Below are 27,378 nucleotides of genomic sequence, written 5' to 3'. Positions count from 1 at the left end.
CATTTATTATCTTTCGTATTCTGGTATAACCAGACATTCTATTTTAAGAAAAAACTACTTTTTGTTTTTCTGTAAATCTTTTTATCATGGAGTCTTTTTAAAAAAGAAACTTATTTTCATTCATCTTTCTTTCTTTTTAGAACTTGCTAAAACTTTCAATTTAGTTCTTAAGGCGTTGTTGTTGTTAGATGCCGTCAAGTCAGTTCTGACTCATTGTGACCTTATGCACAACAGAACAAAACACTGCCCAGTCCTGCACCATCCTTAAAATCGTTATGCTTGAGCCCATTGTTGCATCCACTCTGTCAATCCACCTCGTTGATGGTCTTCTTCTTTTCCACTGATCCTGTACTTTACAAAGCGTGATGTCCTTCTGCAGGGACTGATCTCTCCTGACAACATGTCCAAAGCACGTAAGACTCAGTCTCGCCATCCTTGCTTATAAAGAGCATTCTGGTTATACTTCTTCCAAGACAGATTTGTTCATTCTTTTGGCAGTCCATGGTATGTTCAATATTCTTTGCCAACACCACAATTCAAAGGCATCAATTCTTCAGTCTTCCTTATTCATTGTCCAGCTTTCACATGCATATAATGTGATTGAAAATACCATGGCTTGGGTCAGGCACACATTAGTCTTCAAGGTGCCATCTTTGCTTTACAACACTTTAAAGAGGTCCTTTGCGGCAGATTTTCCTAATGCAATGCATCTTTTGATTTCTTGACTGCTGCTTCCATGGGTGTTGATTGTGGATCCAAGTAAAATGAAATCCTTGACAACTTCAATCTTTTCTCCATTTATCATGATGTTGCTCATTGGTCCAGTTGTGAGGATTTTTGTTTTCTTTACGTTGAGGTGCAATCCATACTGAAGGCTGTGGTGTTCAATATTCATTAGTAAGTGCTTCAAGAGGCCTACATAAGTGGAAAAACATACCTAGCTCATGGATGTGGAAACCCTGGTGGCGTAATGCCTCATGGATAGGACCACTCAACATTGTGAAAATGTCTATTCTACCCAAAGCAATCTACAGATACAATGCAATCTTGATCCAAATTCCAGTGGCATTTTTTAACAAAATGGAGAAACAAATCACCAACTTCAGATGGAAAGGGAAGAGGCCCTGGATAAGTAAAGCATTACTAAAAAAGAAGAACAAAGTGGGAGGCCTCACACTCATAGTGACCATATAGGACAGAGTAGAACTACTTGATTTTAAATTAGGCCTCACACTACCTGATTTTAAAACCTATTATACCACCACAGTAGTCAAAACAGCCTGGTACTTTGTACAACAGATACATAGACCAATGCAGCAGAATTGAGAATCCAGACATATATTCATCCACCTATAAAAAAAAAAAAAAATGAGCAGCTGATATTTGACAAAGGCCCAAAATCCATTAAATGGGAAAAAGACAGTATCTTTAAAACGTGGTGCTGGCGTAACTGGATATCCATCTGCAAAAAAATGAAACAAGACCCATACCTCACACCCTGTACAAAAACTAACTCAAAATGTATCAAAGACCTAAATATGAAATCTGAAATGATAAGATCATGGAAGAAAAAATAGGGACAATGTTAGGAGCCCTAATACATGGCACAAACAGTATACAAAACATTACTAACAATGCGTAAACACCAGAAGAGAAACTAGACAACTGGGAGCTCCTAAAAATCAAACACTTATGCTCAACCAAAGACTTCACTGAAAGAGTGAAAAAACAACCTACAGACTGGAAAAAAATTTTTGGCTATGACAAATCGATCAGGGACTAATCTCTAAAATCTACAAGATACTACAAAACCTCAACAACAAAAAGACAAATAACTCAATTAAAAAATGGGAAAGGATACGAACAGACCCTTCACCAAAGAAGACATTCAGGTGGCTAACAGATACAGAAGGAAATGCTCACGATCACTAGCCACTAGAGAAATGCAAATCAAAGCTACAATGAGATGCCATCTCACCCCAACAAGGCTAGCATTAGTCCAAAAAACACAACACGATAAATGTTGGAGAGGTTGTGGAGAGACTTATACACTGATGGTGGGAATGTAAAATGGTATAACCACTTTGTAAATCTATTTAGCACTTCATTAGAAAGCTAGAAATAAAAGTACCATACGACTCAGCAGTCCCACTTCTTGGAATATATCCTAGAGAAATAAGAGCCATCACATGAATAGATATATGCACACCCATGTTCACTGCAGCAATGTTCAAAATAGCAAAAAGATGGAAACACCTAGGTGCCCATCAACAGACGAATGGATAAAAAAAATTATGGTATATTCACATAATGGAATATTATGCAATGATAATGAACAACTATGAATCTGCAAAACATCTCATAAAGTGGATGAATCTGGAAGGCACTCTGCTGAGTGAAATTAGTTAATTGTGAAAGGACAAATATTGTATAAGACCACTATTTGCCAACAACTCAAGAAAAGGTTTAAACACAGAAGAAAACATTCTTTAATGGTTACGAGGGACGGGGGGAGAGGGGTATTCCCTAACTAGATACTAGATAAGAATTATCTTAGGTGAAGGGAAGGACAACACACAATACAGGGGAAGTCAGCAAAACTGGACTAACTCAAAAGCTAAGAAGTTTCCTGAATACAACCAAACACTTCGAGAATAGCATAGCAGGGGCAGGGTTCTGGGGACCATGGTTTCAGGGGACTTCTAGGTCTATCGGCATAACAAAGTTTATTAAGAAAATGTTCTGTATCCCACTTTGGTGAGTGGCGTCTTGGGTCTTAAAAGCTAGGAAGCAGCCATCTAAGATGCATCAATTGGTCCCAACCCACGTGGAGCAAAGGAGAATGAAGAACACCAAAAATACAAGGAAAACATTAGCCCAAGAGACAGAAAGGGCCACACAAACCAGAGACTCCATCAGCCTGAGACCAGAAGAACTAGATGGTGCAGGGCTACCACCAATGACCGCCCTGACAGGGGACACAACAGAGTCCCTGACAGAGCAAGAGAAAAGTGAGGTGCAGAACTCAAATTCTAATAAAAAGACCAGGCTACAGAGTCTGACTGAGACTGGAGGGACACTGGAAGACATGGCCCCAGCACTCTGTGTTAGCCCAGAACTGAAACCATTACTGAAGCCAACCCTGCAGACAAAGATTAGACTGGACTATGAGACATTAAATGATACTTAATAAGACTGTGCTTCTTAGTTCAAGTAGATGTTATTGTTAGGTTGTTAGGTGCCGTCGAGTCGGTTCCAACTCATAGCGACCCTATGCACAACGGAACAAAACACTGCCTGGTCCTGAGCCATCCTTACAATCGTTGTTATGCTTGAGCTCACTGTTGCAGCCACTGTGTCAATCCACCTCGTTGAGGGTCTTCTTCTTTTCCACTGACCCTGTACTCTGCCAAGCATGATGTCCTTCTCCAGGAACTGATCCCTCCTGACAACATGTCCAAAGTATGTAAGACGCAGTCTCGCCATCCTTGCTTCTAAGGAGCATTCTGGTTGTACTTCTTCCAAGACAGATTTGTTCGTTCTTTTGGCAGCCCATGGTATATTCAATATTCTTCACCAACACCACAATTCAAAGGCATCAATTCTTCTTTGGTCTTCCATATTCATTGTCCAGCTTACACATGCATATGATGTGACTAGAAATACCATGGCTTGGGTCAGGCGCACCTCAGTCTTCAAGGTGACATCATTGCTCTTCAACACTTTGAAGAGGTCCTTAGCAGCAGACTTACCCAATGCAATGCATCTTTTGATTTCTGGACTGCGGCTTCCATGGCTGTTGATTGTGGATCCAAGTAAAATGAAATCCTTGAAAACTTCAATCTTTTCTCCATTTATCATGATGTTGCTCACTGGTCCAGTTGTGAGGATTTTAGGCTGTGGTCTTTGATCTTCATTAGTAAGTGCTTCAAGTCCTCTTCACTTTCAGCAAGCAAGGTTGTGTCATCTGCATAACGCAGATTGTTAATAAGTCTTCCTCCAATCCTGATGCCCCGCTCTTCTTCATATAGTCCAGCTTCTCGTATTATTTTCTCAGCATACAGATTGAATATGTATGGTGAAAGAATACAAACCTGATGGACACCTTTCCTGACTTTAAATTTTTTTATCCCCTTGTTCTGTCCAAACAACTGCCTCTTGATCTATGTAAAGATTCCTCATGAGCACAATTAAGAATTCTGGAAATTCCATTCCTCCCAATGCTATCCATAATTTGTTACGATCCACACAGTCTAATGCCTTTGCATAGTTTTTTTTTTTTTTAAATCTTTCTGGTATTCTCTGCTTTCAGCCAGGATCCATCTGACATCAGCAATGATATCCCTGGTTCCATGTCCTATTCTGAAACCAGCCTGAATTTCTGGCAGTTCCCTGTTGATATACTGCTGCAGCCGTTTTTGAATGATCTTCAGTGAAATTTTGCTTGTGTGTGATATTAATGATATTGTTCTATAATTTCCACATTCGGTTGGATCACCTTTCTTGGGAATAGGCATAAATACGGGTGTCTTCTAGTCAGTTGGCCAGGAAGCTGTCTTCCATATTTCTTGGCATAGACGAGTGAGCACCTCTAGCGCTGCATCTGTTTGTTGAAACATCTCAATTGGTATGCCATCAATTCCTGGAGCCTTGTTTTTCGCCAATGCCCTCAGAGCAGCTTGGGCTTCTTCCTTCAGCACCATTGGTTCCTGATCATATGTCACCTCTTAAAATGGTTGAACATCGACTAATTCTTTTGGGTATAATGACTGTGTGTATTCCTTCCATCTTCTTTTGATGCTTCCTGCATCGTTTAATATTTTCTCCCATAGAATCCTTCACTATTGCAACTTGAGGCTTGAATTTTTTCTTCAGTTCTTTCAGCTTGAGAAGAACCGACCATGTTCTTCCCTTTTGGTTTTCCATCTCCAGCTCTTTGCACATGTCATTACAATACTTTACTTTGTCTTCTCGAGATGCCCTTTGAAATCTTTTGTTCAGTTCTTTTATTTCATCAATTCTTCCTTTTGCTTTAGCTTTTTGGCTTTCGAGAGCAAGTTTCAGAGTCTCCTCTGACATCCATCTTGGTCTTTTCTTTCTTTCCTGTCTTTTCAATGACCTCTTGCTTTCTTCATGGATGATGCCCTTGATGTCATTCCACAACTTGTCTGGTCTTCGGTCTCTAGTGTTCAATGTGCCAAATCTGTCCTTCAGATGGTCTCTAAATTCAGTTGGGGTATACTCAAGGTCATATTTTGGCTCTCGTGGACTTGCTCTGATTTTCTTCAGTTTCAGCTTGAATTTGCATAGGAGCAATTCATGGTCTGTTCCAGAGTCGGCCCCAGGCCTTGTTCTGACTGGTGATATTGAGCTTTTCCATCGTCTTTCCACAGATGTAGTCAATTTGATTTCTGTGTGTTCCATCTGGAGAGGTCCGTGTGTAGTCACTGTTTATGTTGGTGAAAGAAGGTATTTGCAATGAAGTCGTTGGTCTTGCAAAAGTCTATCATTTGATCTCCAGCACTGTTTCTGTCACCAAGGCCATATTTTCCAACTACTGATCCTTCTTCTTTGTTTCCAACTTTTGCATTCCAATTGCCAGTAATTATCAATGCATCTTGATTGCATGTTCGATCAATTTCAGACAGCAGCAGCTGATAAAAATCTTGTACTTCTTCATCTTTGGCCCTAGTGGTTGGTGCGTATATTTGAATAATAGTCGTATTAACTGGTCTTCCTTGTAGGCATATGGATATTATCCTATCACCGAAAACGTTGTACTTCAGGATAGATCTTGAAACATTCTTTTTGACGATGACTGCAACACCATTCCTCTTCAAGTTGTCATTCCCAGCATAGTAGACTATATGATTGTCCAATTCAAAATGGCCAATACCAGTCCATTTCGGCTCACTAATGCCTAGGATATCAATGTTTATGCATTGCATTTCATTTTTGATGATTTCCAATTTTCCTAGATTCATACTTCGTAATTCCAGGTTCCAATTATTAATGGTTGTTTGTAGCTGTTTCTTCTCATTTTGAGTCGTGCCACATCAGCGAATGAAGGTCTGGAAAGCTTTAGCCCATCCATGTCATTAAGGTAGACTCTACTTCGAGGAGGCAGCTCATCCCCAGTCATCCTTTGAGTGCCTTACAACCTGAGGGGCTCATCTTCCAGAGGTATATCAGACAGTGTTCTGCTGCTATTCTTAAGGTTTTCATAGGCTAATGCTTTTCAGAAGTAGACTGCTGGGTCCTTCTTCCTAGTCTGTCTTAGTCTGGAAGGTCAGCTGAAACCTGTCCTCCATGGGTGACCCTGCTGGTATCTGAATACCGGTGGCATAGCTTCCAGCATCAGAGCAACACACAAACTCCCACAGTATGAGAAACTGACAGACACGTGGGGGAGTTCAAGTAGATACATGGGGCTAAACGGGCATCTCCGGTCTGGAAGTGATATGAGCAGGCAAAAAGGGACAGAAGCTGGTTTGATGGACATGGGAAATCTGAGATGGAAAGGAGGAGTGTACTGTCACATCATAGGAAGAGCAATTAGGGTCACATAACAATGTGTGTATAAATTTTTGTATGAGAAACTAACTTGAATTCTAAAGCATAACAAAAAACTTATTTTCTCTTAAATAGAACATATTTCATATAATATCTAGCTTATAAATATTTTGCTTTTAAGGTTGACATAATCATAAAACCCCTTATCAGAACAAATTCATTTTCATTAATAATCCTAGGAATATTAGGACTATTTAATGTATGTAAGTGCTTATTTATCATTAAATCAATCAGAGTAAGTTCTTTGAGGAAATATTGTAATCTAATTTAATAATACCACTCAGAGGTTTGAAATTGTATTTCCATAACCCTGTGTTCTACATGCTTTATAGGATCCTTTTTTTGAACTTTTCAAATATGCCAATTTATAGCAAAGTTTTTTAGAGTAGTTGCCAAAAGAAATCCAGGCTTGAAAAGCAGTTTTTCTTGGAAGAGAAAGGAGCCAAGAATTTAGACAGCCCCATGAAAAACTTCAGCCATGTCCTTCAACCTGATATAAGACTCCCACAACATTCTAGACTAGAGGCAAGCTCTCAGAACAAAATGAAACACCACTGTGTGTGAGGCCAGCTCAAAAACCAGGCATATGCAATGCCATGCAGCATAAGCACCTTAGTTTCTTATCACGAAACAAAAATTCCTCAGGGGAAAGAGAAGACAATGCAGATGGGAGCTCATTTTCCCAAAATGTAAGAAAAAAAGAGAGAGAGCAGATGGAAACTCAGTTTTCCTAAAATGATCACTAAAATTCTAAATTACATCTAGAATATTCAGCTTATTTAAAAAAAAAAAAAACACACCCATCACAGTCAAGTCAATTTCATCTCATAACAGCCCTGTAGGACAGAGTAGAATGGCCCCATAGGGTTTCCAAGGAGTGGCTGGTGGATTCAAATTGTCAACCTTTTGATTAGCAGCCATAGCTCTTAACTTCTGTGCCTCTAGGGCTTATAGTATTTTTAGCTAAGAACCCCAAACCAGGGTCCAGGTGGGGTGGGGGTGGGGGGGAAATCCAGGCCTATTTATAAAGGATGTTAAAAATTGGTTGAAACCTGGATTTCCCAGAGTCAAATGAGATTCCTTGCAGGGAGTCCACCTTGGGGTTTGGTCATTGCTTTGTTTCACTATGTACCTTTAAAGATTCTGGGGTTCCTTTGTAACAATCATACAAAACCTGGTTTCATTCTTTCTGAACCCAATTCATTTTTCTAGCTAGACACCTAGTCTCTTTAATTGGAAAGTACTTAAAAGTGGTTACTGATTTAACAAACTATTGTTACAGAGTTCAAACAAAAATTCAAATACAAAGAATGAAAAATAGGCATCTAACAGACGTGGTTTAATTCCGAGGCCCTTAGATTCTGATGTACTGCACAGAGAACTCAATTTGTTTAAGTTAAATACTAAACTACCCTTAGTAAGTACATTGCCAGTGGTTGACTGGCCCTCTCGATCTTACTAAGTAACCTGTATGCACAGAAAACTGGGAGGTGCACTATGTCACAGACGCAATTTTTATGTGCACCGAATCTGAATATGCACTGAAACCTTGATAGGCACAACAGAAAAGGAGTTCAAATTAAACAGATGAAAACCTTCTGCCACTCAATGTCAGCCTCACCAAACTAACTTTGGTGGCGAACTCATTAAAACATTCAGAGAGCGAACTGAAAATGAAAGTGCAAAAGAGAAACCACAAACAGATAACCGACAATAATTCTCAAAGAACTCAGTGCATGGACCTGGAGTTCAATTTGAGACATCACTCACCCTGCAGTCCCCAGAGATTCATTGAAGCAAAGAGCTTCAAAGGGCTCATGCTGGACCAAGACCCGGTTCCTCAGTCCTATGGTGACTGCCACCGGTGGTGTACCTTCGAACCCCCATACGGGTCACCAATTAATATCAAAGAGTAAAAACTGAAGTTTCTGATAGAATTAAAATGAAAGTGATTTATTGAAGGATATCACAACTTCAGTTGGGCAAAAATTTGTAAAATTACAAATTGCTCCAAGGTGCAATGAGAAGGGCTTTTATATGGAAGAAGTTTAGGGAAACAGTAACCATTAGTCATACATTTGTAACTGTAAATCATACATTAGTTAATGTAGAAATGTCCTGTCCCCGAACTATCCTGTGTAAGCATCTTGTGAAAACAGTTTTACTTATCTTTCAAGGATAGGGCAGCTTGTGCAAAAACATTTTTTTCTGAAAGCAGCTGCAGTTCTGTCTCTCCTCCTCCCTACCCTCCCTGAGTCAGTGCAGATTAACCCATGACTGGGAACTCAGCTCAAACACCTCTTATTTTTCAGGTTTGTTAGCACAATATAAAATGGAGTTTGTTTTGCACCCTCCATAGAATCTTCTTCTATGCTAAGCACCTAGATTTTTGGAGCTCTTTCATGCATGTAATACACCCATCACAGACAAAATACAGTGAGGCTAAAGTGAAGCTATGTAAAAGGTAGCTATTTGTGAGGCTAAAATAATCTTTTGGAGAACATACTGTATTTTGTTAAGAGAACAAGTTGTCAACCAGTCGGTCTCTATGTCTCCTTGTGTGTTGTCCTGTGACTATCTTCTAAATATCACATTCCACTGTCAGCTTGAAATTTAAAACCAGCTGGTCTCACTCCATTGCCATCCATTACGTTGTATTGTTTGACAAGAAATGTGATTTCTCTGGCAGCAGGCATGTTGATCTCAAGGAAACAGTTTTCCATGTTTTACTGTGTGGATTTTAAAAATATATTTATCCTAGACACCAAATATGTAACCTGGAAACAACTGAGCTTATTCAAACAACTAATAGATTTATACATGTTGCTCTGTTCTTTCAAGGTGGCTTCATTTTAAATACTTTTTAAAAAATAAAGTTTAAAACCCCATTTTTGTTGGCTCAGTTGCTTGCAGAGGGGTTGGCTCAGTTCAGGATCTTCTGTTGCTAAGAAACTTGCATATGCTTGGGGATGACAAAATCATTGGTAGAAAATATACTCCGAAACTAGTCTAAGAGTGACAATTTTTATACAAAGAATCTTGGTTGTGGGAGACTTCCAAATAGAAGTTATCTTCCTTTTCTTAGAACAACAGTGGGAGTTCAAGCCTGCAATTTAAGCATACTCTATCACTATCATGGTCAATTTGATTCCGTGTTCAGCAAGACAATGTCCCTGTTAGGGTCTGAATTTTCCTTCTAAATCCCAAATATTTGCCCTAACATAGAATGAATAAAAAAACATTTGTCATCAAGTAGATTCTGACTCATGGTGACCCTATGTGTGTCAAAGTAAAACTGTGCTCAATAAGGTTTTCAATAGCTGATGTTTCAGATGTAGATTACTAGGCCTTTCTTCCGAGGTGCCTCTTGGTGGATGCCAACCTTCTGCCTTTTGGTTCGCAGCCAAGCCTGTTGTTAACTGTTTGCACCATCTGAGGATTCACAGAATGAATAGGAAGGTGCAAATACTGTACTATTGCACACATTTACATATACTGAGTATATAAGTTATCTATTGCTGCATAATAAATTACCACAAATCTGGCTTCTTAAAACAACACTCATTTATTATCTCATAGTTTTTGTGGGTCAGGAATTTGAACACAACTTAGCTGGGTCCTTTGCTTCAGGGTCTCCCATGAGGCTGCAATCAAGGTGTCAGCCAGGGTTCGTGTCTCATCTGAAAGCTCAACTTGGAAAGGATCCACTTCCAAGCTCAAAACATGATTCTTGACAGGACTCAGGTCCTTTCTGATTGTTAGACTAAGGATCTCAGTTATTGCTGGCTGTTGGCCAGAGTCACCCTTAGCCTCTTGCCATATGGGCCTCCCAAAAAAGGCAGCTTGCCTCATCAAAGACAGCAAGCAAGATGGAGGTTGATTATAATCTAAAAACAAAAGTGACATGTCCTCAACACTGAGGTGTTCTATTGACTAGAAGCAAGTTATTTAAGGAGAGGGGATTGAACAAGGTTGTGAATACCAAGAGTTGGGAATATTTGAGGGCCATCTGAGAGAAACAAGATCCCTCTTCCTTTCATGATGGGTACTTTCAGCCTTTTTTATTTCTTAATGACATATCCAGGCACGCGCACACACCATAAAAATCACTGTTCTTTTCCAGCAAATCTAACCATATTTGGGTCAAAAGAAGAATGGCAGATGGGGCATTAGACCAATTGTGTTTATTTTTCAACTCCTGGTATCCATACATGTTTTTTCTTTCTTATTTTATCATTTCTACCACTAGTAGAGTCCCTGGCTGGTGCAAATGGCTAATGCACTCAGCTACTAACTGGTCAGAAGTTCAAATACAGCCAGAGGCACCTCAGAAGAAAAGCCCAGTGATCTGCTTCTGAAAAATCACTCACTGAGAACCCTGCGGAGCACAGTTCTACTCTGACACACATGGGGTCAACAGGAGTCTCAATCGACACGATGTCAACTGGTCCTGGCAGTCCTAGTACCGCCTAAATATATTTTTTTTGCAAAGTTAAAGGAAAAAATTAAAAAATAGAGTTAAAACATTTTCCAAACAACTGACGCCACATGATAGTCAGGAAACTGCCTCTAGCCTCCACAAGGCAAAACTAAAGACCAAATATATTACAATCGCAGCCTTGGTTTGAGTTTTTCCACTAAGCAGACTTTACATGAAATGTTAATTTTTTTCAGGTGGTATCATGGATTGTCCCCATGTGTCTGTCAGTTTGTCGTACTGTGGGGGCTTGTGTGTTGCTCTGATGCTGGAAGCTATGCCACCGGTATTCAGATACCAGCAGAGCCACCCATGGAGGACAGGCTTCAGCTGACCTTCCAGACTAAGACAGATTAGGGAGAAGGACCCGGAAGTCTACTTCTGAAAAGCATTAGCCAGTGAAAACCTTAAGAATAGCAGTGGAACTTTGTCTGATATAGTGCTGGAAGATGAGCCCCCCAGGTTGGCAGGCACTCAAAACATGACTGGGGAAGAGCTGCGTCCTCAAAATAGAGTCAACCTTAATGACATGGATGGAGTAAAGCTTTCGGCACCTTCATTTGCTGATGTGGCACGATTCAAAATGAGAAGAAACAGCTGCAAACATCCATTAATAATCGGAACCTGGAATGTACGAAGTATGAATCTAGGAAAATTGGAAATCACCAAAAATGAAATGGAACCCATAAACATTGATATCCTAGGCATTAGTGAGCTGAAATGGACTGGTATTGGCCATTTTGAATTGGACAATCATATAGTCTACTATGCCGGGAATGATGAAGAGAAATGGTGTTGCATTCATTGTCAAAAAGAACATTTCAAGATCTATCCTGAAGTACAACGCTCTCAGTGGTAAGATAATATCCATATGCCTACAACGAAGACCAATTAATACGACTATTATTCATATTTATGCGCCAACCACTAGGGCCAAAGATGAAGAAATACAAGATTTTTATCAGCTGCTGCTGTCTGAAATTGATTGAACATGCAATCAAGATGCATTGATAATTACTGGTGATTGGAATGCGAAAGTTGGAAACAAAGAAGAAGGATCAGTAGTTGGAAAATATGGCCTTGGTGACAGAAACAATGCTGGAGATCAAATGATAGACTTTTGCAAGACCAATGACTTCTTCACTGCAAATACCTTCTTTCACCAACATAAACGGCGACTATTTTATACACATGGACCTCTCCAGATGGAACACACAGAAATCAAATTGACTACATCTGTGGAAAGAGACGATGGAAAAGCTTGATATCATCAGTCAGAACAAGGCCAGGGGCCGACGGTGGAACAGACCATCAGTTGCTCATATGCAAGTTCAAGCTGAAACTGAAGAAAATCAGAGCAAGTCCACGAGAGCCAAAATATGACTTTGAGTATATCCCACCTGAATTTGGAGACAATCTCAAGAATATATTTGGCACATTGAACACTAGTGACCACAGACCAGACGAGGTGTGGAATGACATCAAGGACATCATCCATGAAGAAAACAAGAGGTCACTGAAAAGACAGGAAAGAAAGAAAAGACCAAGATGGATGTCAGAGAAGACTCTGAAACTTGCTCTTGAGCATCGAGCAGCTAAAGCGAAAGGAAGAAATGGTGAAGTAAAGGAACTGAACAGAAGATTTCAAAGGGCATCTCGAGAAGACAAAGTATTATAATGACATGTGCAAAGAGCTGGAGATGGAAAACCAAAAGGGAAGAACACGCTCGGTGTTTCTCAAGCTGAAAGAACTGAAGAAAAATTCAAGCCTGGAGTTGCAGTAGTGAAGAATTCCACGGGGAAAATATTAAATGACGCAGGAAGCATCAAAAGAAGATGGAAGGAATACACAGAGTCATTATACCAAAAAGAATTAGTCGATAGTCAACCATTTGAAGAGGTGGCATATATATGATCAGGAACCGATGGTACTGAAGGAAGAAGTCCAAGCTGCTCTGAAGGCATTGGCGAAAAACAAGGCTCCAGGAATTGATGGCATACCAATTGAGATATTTCAAAAAACAGAGGCGGCGCTGGAGGTGCTCACTCGTCTATGCCAAGAAATATGGAAGACAGTTTCCCGGCCAACTGACTGGAAGAGACCCATATTTATGCCTATTCCCAAGAAAGGTGATCCAACCGAATGTGGAAATTATAGAACAATATCATTAATATCACATGCAAACAAAATTTCACTGAAGATCATTCAAAAACGGCTGCAGCAGTATATCAACAGGGAACTGCCAGAAATTCAGGCTGGTTTCAGAACAGGACATGGAACCAGGGATATCATTGCTGATGTCAGATGGATCCTGGCTGAAAGCAGAGAATACCTGAAGGATGTTTAAAAAAAAAAGTTTTACTGACTATGCAAAGGCATTCGACTGTGTGGATCATAACAAACTATAGATAACACTGGGAAGAATGGGAATTCCAGAACACTTTTTTTTTTTAATTGTGCTCATGAGGAAACTTTACATAGATCAAGAGGCAGTTGTTCAGACAGAACAAGGGGATACTGATTGGTTTAAAGTTAGGAAAGGTGTCCATCAGGTTTGTATTCTTTCACCATACATATTCAATCTGTATGCCGAGAAAATAATATGACAAGCTGGACTATATGAAGAAGAGCGGGGCATCAGGATTGGAGGAAGACTCATTAACAACCTGCATTATGCAGATGACACAACCTTGCTTGCTGAAAGTGAAGAGGACTTGAAGCACTTACTAATGAAGATCAAAGACCACAGCCTTCAGTATGGATTACACCTCAACATAAAGAAAACAAAAATCCTCACAACTGGACCAGTCAGCAACATCAAGATAAATGGCAAAAAATTGAAGTTGTCAAGGATTTCATTTTACTTGGATCCACAATCAACAGCGATGAAAGCAGCAGTCAAGAAATCAAATGATGCATTGCATTGGGCAAATCGGCTGCAAAGGACCTCTTCAAAGTGTTGAAGAGCAAGGATGTCACCCTGAAGACTAAGGTGCACCTGATCCAAGCCATAATATTTTCAATCACATATGCATGTGAAATCTGGACAATGAATAAGGAAGACCGAAGAAAAGTTGACGCCTTTGAATTGTGGTGTTGGCAAAGAATATTGAACATACCATTCATTGCCAAAAACAAGGAACAAATCTGTCTTGGAAGAAGTGCAGCCAGAATGCTCCTTAACAGCAAGGATGGTGAGACTGCATCTTGCTTACTTTGGACATGTTGTCAGGAGGGATCAGTCCCTGGAGAAGGACATCATGCTTGGCAGAGTATAGGGTCAGCGGAAAAGAGGAAGACCCTCAACAAGGTGGATTGACACAGTGGCTGCAACAATGAGCTCAAGCATGACAAGGATTGTAAGGATGGCGCAGGACTGGGCAGTGTTTTGTTCTGTTGTGTATAGGGTCGCTATGAGTCGGAACTGACTTGATGGCACCTAACAACAACAACAACATCATGGATTGAATTGTGTCCTCAAAAAATATCTGTCAACTTGGCTAGGTCTTGATTTCCAATATTGTATGATTGCCTACCATTTTGTCGTCTGATTTGATTTTCCTATGTGTTGTAAATCCTGTCACTATGATGTAATGAGTTGGATAGTTGCTGTTGTTAGGTGATGTCAAGTCGGTTCTGACTCATAGTTACCCATTGCACAACAGAACAAAACACTGCCCAGTCCTGCACCATCCTCACAATTGTTCTAAGCTTGAGACCATTGTTGCAACCACTGTGTCAATCCATCTCTTTGAGGGACCTTCTCTTTTTGGCTGACCCTCTACTTTACCAAGCATGATGTCGTCCAGGGATTGGTCCCTCCTGATAACATGTCCAAGTATGTGAGATGTAGCCTCGCCATCCTTGCTTCTAAGGAGCATTCTGGTTGTACTTTTTTTAAGACCGATTTGTTCTTCTTTTCGCAGTCCATGGTATATTTAATATCCTTTGCCAACACCACTATTCAAAGGTGTCAATTCTTCTCCAGTTTTCCTTATTCATTTTCCAGCATTCAAATCCATATTCAGTGATTGAAAACACCATGGCTTGGGTCAGGCACACCTTAGTCCTCAAGGTGACGTCTTTGCTTTTCAACATCTTTAAGAGGTCTTTTACAGCAGATTTTCCCAATGCAGTGCATCTTTTGATTTCTTGACTGCTGCTTCCATGGCTGTTGATTGTGGATCCAAGTAAAATGTAATCCTCGACAACTTCAATTTTTTCTCCATTTATCATGATGTTGCTTATTGGTCCAGTTGTGAGGATTTTTTTTTTTCTTTATGTTAAGGTGTAATCCATACTGAAGGGTGTGGTCTCTGCTCTGCATCAGTAAGTGCTTCAAGTTCTCCTCACTTTCAGCAAGCAAGGTTGTGTCATCTACATAATGCAGGTTGCTAATGAGTCTTCCTCTAATCCTGATGCCCTGTTCTTCTTCATATAGTCCAGCTTCTCGGATTATTTGCTCAGCATACAGAATGAATAGGTATGGTGGAAAGATACAACCCTGATGCACACCTTCCCTGACTTTAAACGACTCAATATTCCCTTGTTCTGTTTTAATGGCTGCCTCTTGATCGGATGTATATATACCTCATGAGCTCAACTAAGTGTTCCAGAATTCTCATTCTCCACAAAGTTATTCATAATTTGTTATGATCTACACAGTCGAATTCCTTAGCATAGTCAATAAAACACAGGTAAACATCTTTGTGGTATTCTCTGCTTTCAGCCAGGATCCACCTGACATAAGCAATGATGTCCCTGTTTCCAAGTCCTCGTCTAAATCCAGCTTGAATTTCTGGCAGTTCCTTGTTGATATACTGCTGCAGCCACTTTTGAATGATCTTCAACAAAATTTTGCTTCTGTGTGATATTAATGCTATTGCTCGATAATTTTCGCATTTGGTTGGATCACCTTTCTTCGGAATAGGCATAAATATGGATCTCTTCCAGTTGGTTGGCCAGGTAGCTCTCTTCCAAATTTCTTGGCATGGAAGAGTGAGTACTTCCAGTGCTGCCTTTGTTTGTCAAAACAGCTCAATTAGTATTCTGTCAGTTCCCAGATCCCTGTGTTTTGCCAATGCCTTCAGTGCAGCTTTGGACTTCTTTGTTCAATACCATTGGTTCCTGATCATATGTTACCTCCTGAAATGGTTGAACATCGACCAATTCTTTTTGATATAGTGACTCTGTGTATTCCGTCCACCTTTCTTTGATGCTTCCTGCATCGTTTAGTATTTTCCCCATAGAATCTTTCAGTATTGTAATTCGAGGCTTGAATTTTTTCTTCAGTTCTTTCAGCTTGAGAAATGCTGAGGGTGTTCTTTCCTTTGACTGTCTAACTCCAGGTCTTTGCACATGTCATCATAATACTTTGTCTTCTCGGGTCACCCTTTGAAATCTTCTGTTCAGCTCTTTTACTTCATTACTTTTTCCTTTTGCTTTAGCTACTCAACTTTTAAGAGCAAGTATCAGAGTCTCTTCTGACATCCATTTTGGTCTTTTCTTTCTTTTTAATTACCTCTTGCTTTCTTCATGTATGATGTCCTTTATGTCATTCCACAACTCATCTGGTCATCGGTCATTAGTCATTAGTATTCAACGCATCAAATCTATTCTTGAGATGGTCTCTAAACTCAGGTGGGATATACTCAAGGTTGTACTTTGGCTCTCATGGACTTGTTCTATTTTTCTTCAGTTTCAACTTGAAGTTGCATATGAGTAATTGATGGTCTGATCCACAGTCTGCCCCGGCCTTGTTCTGACTGATGATATTGAGCTTTTCCATCGTCTCTTTCCACTTTTTTTTTTCCTTTCCACAGATGTAGTCAATTTGATTCCTGTGTATTCCATCTGACCAGGTCTATGTGTATAGTCGCCATTTATATTGGTGAAAAAAGGTATTTGCAATGAAGAAGTCGTTGGTCTTGCAAAATTCAATCATGTGATCTCTGGCATCGTTTCTATCACCAAGGACATATTTTCCAACTGCTGATCCTTCTTTGTTTCCAACTTTTGCATTCCAATCACCAGTAATTATCGGTGCATCCTGATAGCATGTTCGATCAATTTCAGACTGCAGAAGGTGCTAAAAATCTTCATCTAATGAGATGGATTAGTACCAGTTATATTGATGAGATCTATAAGATTAGATAGTGTCTTATGCCAATCTCTTTTGAGATATAAAAAAGAGAGGCAAGCAGAGAGATGTGGGGACCTTGTACCACCAAGAAAGCAGTGCCAGGAGCACAGCATGTCCTTTGGACCTGAGGTTCCTGCAAGAAGAAGCTCCTAGACCAAGAAAAGATTGATGACACCAACCTTCCCACAGCCTACAAAGCCTTCTCCTGGAGCTGATGCCCTGAATTTGGACTTCTAGCCTACTAGACTGTGAGAGAATAAACTGTTCTTTGTTAAAGCCATCCACTTGTGGTATTTCTGTTATAGCAGCACGAAATGACTAGGACAGGTGGGAAATAACACCAGGAAACACTGGTAGAGGAGTGGGGAAATGAGAGTGGAAGGGAATGCAGGCAATAAAGAGTGTGATTTTAAGCTAGTTACAATAGTACGCACCTGGAGATCAATTCCGGGGAGGAACTGTGGGAAATGGTAGAAAGCATGCCTCACAGAGCTATCCCAACTGAAGGTGGAAAAGGTGGGGTACTTATTCACTTCTCATTGTCATTGGTTGAAAACTGATTCCAAAAGCATTAACATTTCATTACTTGTGCTTACCCTGTGTGAGGGCGAAGCGTGCTCCCTCAGCCAAAAGGAGATAAATGAGAGTCAGAGGTATTCACAGTAAGTAGCCTTCAGCATGTGAAGTGTGGAGGAACTATGGGTGGGGCACCAATGTCTTCTGCTACAGTGACTATAACTGAAGACACACAGTCGCTCCCCTGCTTTCTTCAAGCGCTATACCTAAAAAATACTTCTAAGGAAAGACCCAAACCCAATGCCGTCGAGTCTATTCCGACCCATAGCGACCCTATAGGAAAGAAGCAGTCCTTATTTCATATAAAGCTATTTTACATTTCTGATCATGGCAAGCAGGTGGTGAGACAAAACTGTTGTTGTTGGGTGCTGTCGAGTCAATTCTGGCTCATAGTGACCCCATGTGGCAAAGTAGAACTTCCCCATAGGGTCTTCCTAGCTGAAATTTATTATTATTATTGTTGTGCTTTAAGTGAAAGTTTACAATTCAAGTCAGCTTCTCATACAAAAATTGATACACTCATTGTTATGCAACCCTAGTTGCTCTACCTATAATGTGACAGCACACTTCTCCTTTCTACCTCGGATTTCTTGTGTCCCTTCAACCAGCTCCTGTCCCTTTTTGCCTTCCGATCTTGCCTCCAGACAGGAGCTGCCCATTTAGTCTCATGTATCTACTTGAGTTAAGAAGCACTCTCTTCACGAGTATCATTTTATGTCTTATAATCTGGTCTAATCTTTGTCTGAAAAGTTGGCTTCGGGAATGGTTTCAGTTCTGGGCTAACAGAGTCCTGAAGCCAGGTCTCGGTCAGACCATTAAGTCTGGTCTTTTTACTAGAATTTGAGTTCTGCACCTCACTTTTCTCTTGCTCTGTCAGGGACTCTCTGTTTTGTTCCCTGTCAGAGCAGTCATTGGTGGTAGCTGGACACCATCTAGTTCTTCTGGTCTCAGGTTGATGGAGTCACTGGTTTATGTGGCCCTTTCTGTCTTTTAGGCTAATATTTTCCTTGTGTCTGGTGTTCATTCTCCTTTGCTCCAGGTGGGTTGGTACCAATTGATGCATCTTAGATGGCTGCTTGCTAGTTTTTAAGATCCCAGGTGCCACTCACCAAAGTGGGATGCATAACATTTTCTTAATAAACTTTGTTATGCCAATAGATCTAGAAGTCCCCTGAAACCATGGTCCCCAGAACCCTGCCCCTGCTACTCTGCCCATCGAAGTGTTTGGTTGTATTCAGGAAACTTCTTAGCTTTTGGATTAGTCCAGTTGTGCTGACTTCCCCTGTACTGTGTGTTGTCCTTCCCCAAGATAATTCTTGTTATCTAGTTAATGAATACCTCTCTCCCTCCCTCCCCGCCCTTGTAACCATCAGAGAATGTTTTCTTCTGTGTTTAAACCTTTTCTTGAGTTCTTATAAGAGTGGTCTTATACGATATTTGACCTTTTGTGACTAATTTCACTCAGCATAATGCCTTCCAGATTCATCCACGTTATGAGATGTTTCGAGGATTCATTGTTGTTCTTTATCATTGTGTAGCATTCCATTATGTGAATATACCATAATTTGTTTATCCATTCATCCGTTGATGAGCACCTGGGTTGTTTCCATCTTTTTGCTATTGTGAACATTGCTGCAATGAAGATGGGTGTGCATATATCTGTTCATATGACAACTCTTATTTCTCTAGGATATATTCCAAGGAGTAGGATTGCTGGATCATATGGTACTTCTAGCTTTTTAAGGAAACACCAAATCATCCAGCTTTCACATGCATATGATGCATTTGAAAATACCATGGCTTGGGTCAAGAACACTTTAATCTTCAAGGTGACATCTCGGCTTTTCAACACTTTAAGGAGGTCCTTTGCAGCAGATTTGCCCAATGCAATGCATCTTTTGATTTCTTGACTGCTGCTTCCACGGGTGTTGATTGTGGATCCAACGTTTATCCCTCCCATCCAACCCAGTAAAACTAGCCACTCTTAAAATTCTGTCTTTATCTTTGTTTTTGGCAAGTTTGATTATAACATGTCTTGGTGACTTTCTTTTGGGATCTACCTTGTATGAGGTTTGATGAGCAACTTAGATAGCTATCTTATCATCTTTCATGATATCAGGGAACTTTTCTGCCAACAAATCATCAACAATTCTCTCTGTATTTTCTATTATCCTCCCCCCCTCCCCCCATTCTGGTACTCCAATCACTTGTAGGTTATTCCTCTTGATAAAGTCCCATATAATTCTTAGAATTTCTTCATTGTTTTAAATTCTTTTATCTGATTTTTCCTCATATAAGTTGTTGTCAAGTGCTTTATCTTCAGTCTCATTAATTCTGACTTCCATTGCCTCAGTTCTGCTCCTATGAGTTTCTATTGAGTTGTCTAATTCGGAAATTTTATTGTTAATCTTCTGGATTTCTGTTTGCTGTCTCTCTGTGGATTCTTGCAGCCTGTTAAATTTGTCATCGTGCTCTTCTATAATCTTCTTAATTTCTTCTATTGCTTTGTCTGTGTGTTCCTTGGCTTGTTCTGCATTTTTTCCTGATCTCCTTCCTGATCTCTTGAAGAGTTCTGTATATTAATCTTTTGTATTCTACCTCCAGTAATTCCAGGAAGTTATGTTCCTCTGGAAGATTTCTTGATTCTTTGTTTTGGGTGCTTACTGAAGCCATCATGATCTGCCTCTTTATGTGCTTTCGTATTGACTGTTGTCTCCAAGCCATCAATAAGATATTATATTTATTTATTTTATGTTTGGTTGCTGTATCCTAGCTTCTTGTTTTGTTTTGTGTTGTTTTGATATGCCCAAATAGGCTTCTTGTGCAAGCTAGTTTGATTATTGGTGCTTTGAAATGCTAACGTCCTGTCACCAGGTGGTTAGATTTGTAACTATGTGAGCCCAGGAGTCCATTTACTTTTCTTGTATGGATTCAGATCAGGTGTCTAGGTAGTCAGTCACCAAGTGTGTGGTTCAGGCTCTTACCTACAGTCCTAGATGGGTGGGGTGGTTGGATTAGGTATGGGTATTTGGCTACAGTAGGGAGCCACACGCTGAGCAAGGCATGGGGCTGACAGCTGCCCCTGAGTGGGAGGAAAGTGTGTCCCTGTTTCCTAGAGTGTGTAGGTGGGTGGGTTTTGCAGCCAGACTATGGGCACCGAATGCTGTTGGCTGTAAAGACTGGGAGGCATCAATTATCCCCGGACCCCTATTGTAGGTGGCTAGGTGACATGGGTGGAGACATCAGTCCTCAGGTCCCTGATATGGGTAGGTAAGGACCCCGCTTAATAGGCAGAATGGTGTCAAATATCACAAACCTGCCACTCTACCATGTAGATGATACAGTGAAGTTAGGCTTCAGGTATATACCCTGTTGTACTGTGCTAATGAGGGCCTATGCTGTTGAAATGGGCTCACACAGGTCTATGCAGGGGTGAAAGGCATTCAAAATTCAGGGACCCCTTATGTCTGTGCTTAGGCAAAGGAGCTGTACCTCCCTCAGTTCCCAGTTTAGGAGAGCTGGCAGATCATTTTTTCCTGTTTGTTAATTTGTTCCCTTTCCCAGGCCAAGAGAATGCCTCAGGGCGAGCGTGACAGGTCCTACTTCTGGCCCAGGGGAAGTGGCAATCAGCAATCACAGAAGCTGGACCAGGACCTGATGCAGAGCAGGGAGGGAGCAGGGAGAAAGGCTCTGCCCAAACGGGGTGTTTTTTGATCTGCGCAGTAGGTTAGATGCATGTACTTATCTTTTGCCAATTGAGGCCTGCTTCTTGCTGGTTCTGGAGTGTTGAGCAGGCTCTCTGCCACTCAGCCTCTCCCAATGTGGAAAACGCATCCCAAACACCACTGCTTGCCTCAACACACTCGTCAGCCAATCTGGCCTGCAGGGTGCCGGTACCTGCCAGGTCAGGTCTTGCAATTCATCACTGCTTCTGAACTGCCTCTCCCTCCCCCTGCCACTCAGTCTGCTTCCTCAACTCTGCCTTTGATGTTTAGGGATCCTAGATTGTCATATATAATTGATTCACTTGTTTTTTCGGGTCTTTGTTGTAAGAGGGACCACCTGAAGTGTCTGAGTTCACCACCATCTTGGCCCTGCCCTCTATTGGCTGTAATCTTTATGGAAGTATAGTGCCAGGTCTTTCTCCCATAGAACAGCTAGGTGGGTGTGAACTGCCAACCTTTTGGTTAGCAGCCAAGATCTTAATCGTTGTGAATATGAAAATTCACTCTAAGCTCTGAAACCCTCCCAGAGGATCCTGTGCCCCCAAAACAAAATCAATGCTTCTAAGTAGTAATAACTCTAATGTTTATAGATCCTTGAATTAGGCACATCCCTGGAAGATCAAATTACAGGCTACAAAGTACTCTGGGAAACAGTGATAGACCACAGTAACCCTAAGGTATCCGAGAAAATTGGGGAAGACTACATCCTCACCCAAGGTAATAGTGGTGGACCACAAGAGTCCCAACATACTCTGGGAGGTTGGGACAAAACTCGTCAACCCCAAGATACCCTGGGAAGCCTTGCTGAGCTACATGAGCCCCAGAGTACCCTGTAAGGTTGAGACAGGCACATCAGCCCCTAAGTACCCTGAGAAGTAGTCATGGGCCACATGAGCCCCCCAAAGTATCCTGGGAGGTAATGAAAGACCACATTATACCCAAGGCACCCTGGGGGGTTGGAATGGACCACATCAGTCCCAAGATAAGAGGGGTCTTTGATTTTCTAATTCTAAGGGGTGCAGGCGGTAATTGGATATACCATGGACTGCCAGAAGAATGAACAAATCTATCTTGGAAGAAGTACAGCTATATATACATATAGAGAGAGAGACAGAGAGAGATGATAGATAGAGACAGAGATAGTGATAGAGATGTACGTATAGATATCCTGTTCTGTTTCTCTGAAGAACCCTGACTAATACAAGAGGAATCCCAGAGTCTAAACTTCCCTGCAGTGACAGACCAGTGCTGGGTAAGGATGAAGCAAAATGCAAAAAGGAGGATCAATAAATCCTAACAGAGAGATCTGGACCCAATCTGAACAGAAGCAAGTTCTTCAGCCATATCCAGCTGAGATTTAAACCAATTTTTCTTATAGATTAATTTCAGAATTATTGAAAACTTTTAAATTTGATATGTATAAGTTAACTGTAAACTATATGCAGCTCTTATTCCCATGGTGGGCTCAGTTCTTTTCAACTAAGTTTTGCTGTCTTTAAATACTCCTCCATTAAAGACTCCTCCTCAGATGTCTTTATCAATAAAACTGCTGAATTTGGTGAACTCTAAATGATGATTGTATTGAGGAAGCTGGGCCCAGAAGCTTGGCAGGATTTGACAAACTTATTTGATCATAAGAATCAGCTGAAGCATCTGCTAAACTGGTGGTCCTCAAACTTAGTGAGCATCACAATCACTGAGAGAGCTTGTTAAACCACACATCCTTAGAGAATCTGAGTCTAGAGTGGAGCCAAAGAATTTGCATTTTCACTAAGCTCCAGATGCTGCTGCTCTACGTACTACCTTTTGAGAACCACTGTGTTAAACATTCCAGAGCCCCAGAATCCCATCTTATTGTGCTTTCAGTGAAGATTTACACAGCAGTTTACGTTCTCATTTAACAACTTCTACACAAGTTTTTCTTCTTCCACACAAGTTGTTCAGCAACATTGGTTACATTCTTCACAATGCATGAGCATTTTCATTATTTCTGTTATGGTTGTTCTGTTTCCATTAATCTAGTTTCCCTGACCCTTACATTCTCATGTTTGTTTTAAAGTAATTGTTGACAATTTGGTCTAACATAGATAATTTTTTTTTAAGATGCACAGTGCTCACGGGTGACATTTTTTATTTTGTGAGCCAATCAGTTATTTAGCTACAAGGTGACATCAGGAGGTAGCTTTGGCTCAAGGTTTGAAGAGTATCTCAGGGCAATATAGTCTCATGGAGTCCTCCAGTTTCAACCAGTCCAGTAGGTCTACTTCTTTTTTTCTTCCCTAGAAATTTGGGTTCTGTTCCACATTTTTCTCCCATCCTATCAGGGTTCATATACTGTGGCCCTGATTAGAACAGTCTGTAGTAGTAGCCGGGCACCATCTGGTTCTAGTCTCAGATGAGGCCATCATGGTTCCTACAGACTATTTTTCCTGTAGACTCTTTTTATTTTTTTTTGAGTCGTTGGTTTCCTTCTTTCTCTTTTGCTCCAGATGAACAGAAACCAATAGTCGTATCTTAATTGGCCACTGAAAAGCTTTTAAGACCCCAGGCACTACTTACCAAACTAGGATGAAAACATAACTTTATGAACTATTATGCCAATTGACCAAGATGTCCCACAAGTCTGTGATCTTAATCCTTAAACCCAGAAATCACACCCTTCAAGATATCTGATTATGTCTAAGAAGTACCTATAACTGTTCCCCTTTGTGCTTTATTATATATATGAATACATGTGCATAGAGTCACATAGATGCATACACATATGCATACATCTATATATATACATTTATATACATACCTATACACATATATGCCTACATACGCACATATATACCCACACATATATTTTTGGTTGTTTTTGCTGTTGTTTCAAAATTACATACATCATACCCACTGCCATTGAATCGATTCCAACTCATAGCAACCCTACAGGACAGAGCAGAACTGCCCCATAGGGTTTCCAAGGAGCGGCTGGTGGATTCAAACTGCCAACCTTTTGGTTAGCAGGAAAGTTCTTAACCTCTGCACCACCAAGGCTCCTGTATAAAATACCATAGTAATTACCAATAGGTCATTTTTTCTTCCAATAGGTCATTTTTTCTTGTTTTACCTTCATTGAGCTGTGTACACTTCACCTTCATTCCATGTTATCTTTCCCATCACCAAAAAGAAGTGCCTACTTTTAATATCTAGACAGTGTATTTCCTTCTCCCCGCCCCATCCCTGGTAACCACTAATAAACATTAGTTTCTGTATATTTACTTGTTCATATCATTTTCATAAAAGTGAGAACATACAATATTTGTTTTTGTCTTGTTTTGTTTTGTTTTTGTGATTGACTTATTTCTCTCAACATAATGTCCTCCAGGTTCATTCATGTTCTGAGATGTTTTGGGAACTCATTTTTCTTTATCATTGAGTAGTATACCATTGTATTTACATACCACATTTTACTTATCCATTCATCTGTTGATGGGCACTTAGGTTGTTTCCATCTTTTTGCTATTGTGAATAGTACTGCAATTAGCATAGGTGCGTGTATATCTATTCATGTCACTTCTATTAGATCCCTAGAGTATATACCTGGGAGTGGAATTGCCGTGTCATATGGCAGCTCTTATCTTGGAAAAAGTACAACCAGCATGCCCCTTAGAAGCAAGGATGGCAAGACTGCACCTTTGATACTTTGGACATGTTGTCGGGGGGATCAGTCCCTGGAGAAGGACATCATGCTTAGTAAAGTACGGAGTCAGCAGAAAAGAGGAAGACCTTTAAGGAGATGGATTGACACAGTGGCTGCAACAATGTGCTCAAGCATAACAACAATTGTGAAGATGGCACAGGACCAGGCAGTGTTTCGTTCTGTGGGACATAGGGTAGCTATGAGTTGGAAATGACTCCATGGCACCTAACAACAACATGGCAGCTCTACGTCTAGTTTTTTGAGGAACTGACTGACTGTTTTCCACAAACGCTGCACAATTTTGTATTCCGGCCAGCAATGGATGAGGGTTCCAATGTCTCCACATCCCCTCCAACACCTGTTATTTTCCGTTTTTTCTTAATCTTGGTCATCCTTAACCCATTGCTGTCAAGTCAATTCTGACTCATAGTGAACCTATAGGACAGAGTAGAACTGCCCCATAGGGTTTCCAAGGAATGGCTGGTGGATTAGAACTGCCGATCTTTTGTTCACAGCCAAGCTGTTAACCACTGCACCATCAGGGCTCCTTGGCCAGCCTGGTGGGAGTGAAATGGTACCTCATTGTGGTTTTATTTGCTTATCTCTGATGGTTGAGCATCTTTTCATGTGTCTGTTGGCCATGTGAATATCCTCTATGATGAAGTGTCTGTTCATGTCCTTTGCCCAGTTTTTGATTGGGTTGTCTTTTTCTTGCTAAGTTGTGAAGAGTTTCTATATATTTTAGATATTAGACCCTTATAGGTTTTATCATTCTCGAAGATTTTTTCCCAGTCTGTAGGTTGTCTCTTTACCCTTTTGACAGTCTTTTGATGAACATAAGTATTTAACTTTTATGAGGTCCCTGTTGTCTATTTTGTTCTCTGTTGCTCATACATTCGTTGTTGTTTGATAATCTATCATCGAAAAAAATTAGGTCCCAAAGCTTTTCTCTTATATTTTCTTCCAGGAACTTTATGGTTTTAGATTTAACATTTAGGTCTTTGATCTGTTTTGAATTAGTTTTAGTGTTTGGTGTGAGGTATGGAATTTGTTTCATTTTTCTGCATGTGGAAATCCAGTTTTGCCAGCACCGTTTGTTGAAGAGACTGTTCCATCCCCCATTTAATGGATTTGGCACCCCTGTCAAAAATCAATTGACCATAGATGTTTGGGTTTATTTCTGGATTGTCAATTCTATTCCATTAGTCTATGTGTCTATCCTTAAACCAGTACCAGGCTGTTTTGATTACTGTAGCTGTGTAATACGTTTTAAAGTCAGGAAGCGTGAGGCTTCCTACTTTGTTCTTCTTCAAAATTGCTTTGGCTATTTGGGGGTCTCTTTTCATATAAAATTGAGGATTAGCTCTCCATTTCTGCAAAGAATGTCACTGAGATTTTGATTGGAATTGCATTGCATCTGTAGATATCTTTGGGTAGTACTGACGTCTTGAGTATATTAAGTCTTCCAATCCGTAAACATGGAACATCTTTCCATTTATTTAGATCTTTAGTCTCTTTCACGGGGTTTTATAACAGCAGTGTTTCATTGTATAAGTCTTTCACATCTCTGGATAAATTGATTCCTAGGTATTTTATTCTCTTAGATGTTATTATAAATGGAGTTGTTTTCTTAATCTCCTTTTCAGATTTCTCATTGCTGTTGTATAGGAACACAACTAATTTTTGTATGTTGACCTTGTACCTGCAACTTTGCTAAATTCCTCTATGAGTTTTAGTAGATTCTTTGGGATTTTCTATATATAGGATCATGTCATCTGTGAATAGGGACAATTTTACCTCTTCCTTTGCAATTTGGATATTTTTATTTCTTTTTCTTGCCTTATTGTTCTGGCTAAGACTTCCAGTACAATATTGAATTAGAACAGTGAGAGTGGGCATCCTTGTCTAGTTCTTGTTTTCAAGGAGAAAGTTCTGCATCTTTCTCCATTGAGTATAAAGTTGGCTGTTGGTTTTTTATAAATGCTGTTAATCATGTTGAGGAACTTTCCTTTTATTCCTATCTTGTTAAGAGTTTTTATCAAAAAACACGCCAGATTTTATCTAATGCTTTTTCTGCATTGATTGAGATGATCGTGTGGCTCTTTTCCTTTTTTTCTATTAATGTGGTGTATTATATTGACTGATTCTCTAATGTAGGAACTTATATTTTTAACAAATATCCCCAGTGATTATTCTGGT

This window comes from Loxodonta africana, chromosome X, assembly GCF_030014295.1.
Source record: "Loxodonta africana isolate mLoxAfr1 chromosome X, mLoxAfr1.hap2, whole genome shotgun sequence".
Classification (NCBI taxonomy): domain Eukaryota; kingdom Metazoa; phylum Chordata; class Mammalia; order Proboscidea; family Elephantidae; genus Loxodonta; species Loxodonta africana.
This window is presented reverse-complemented; position numbering follows the sequence as displayed.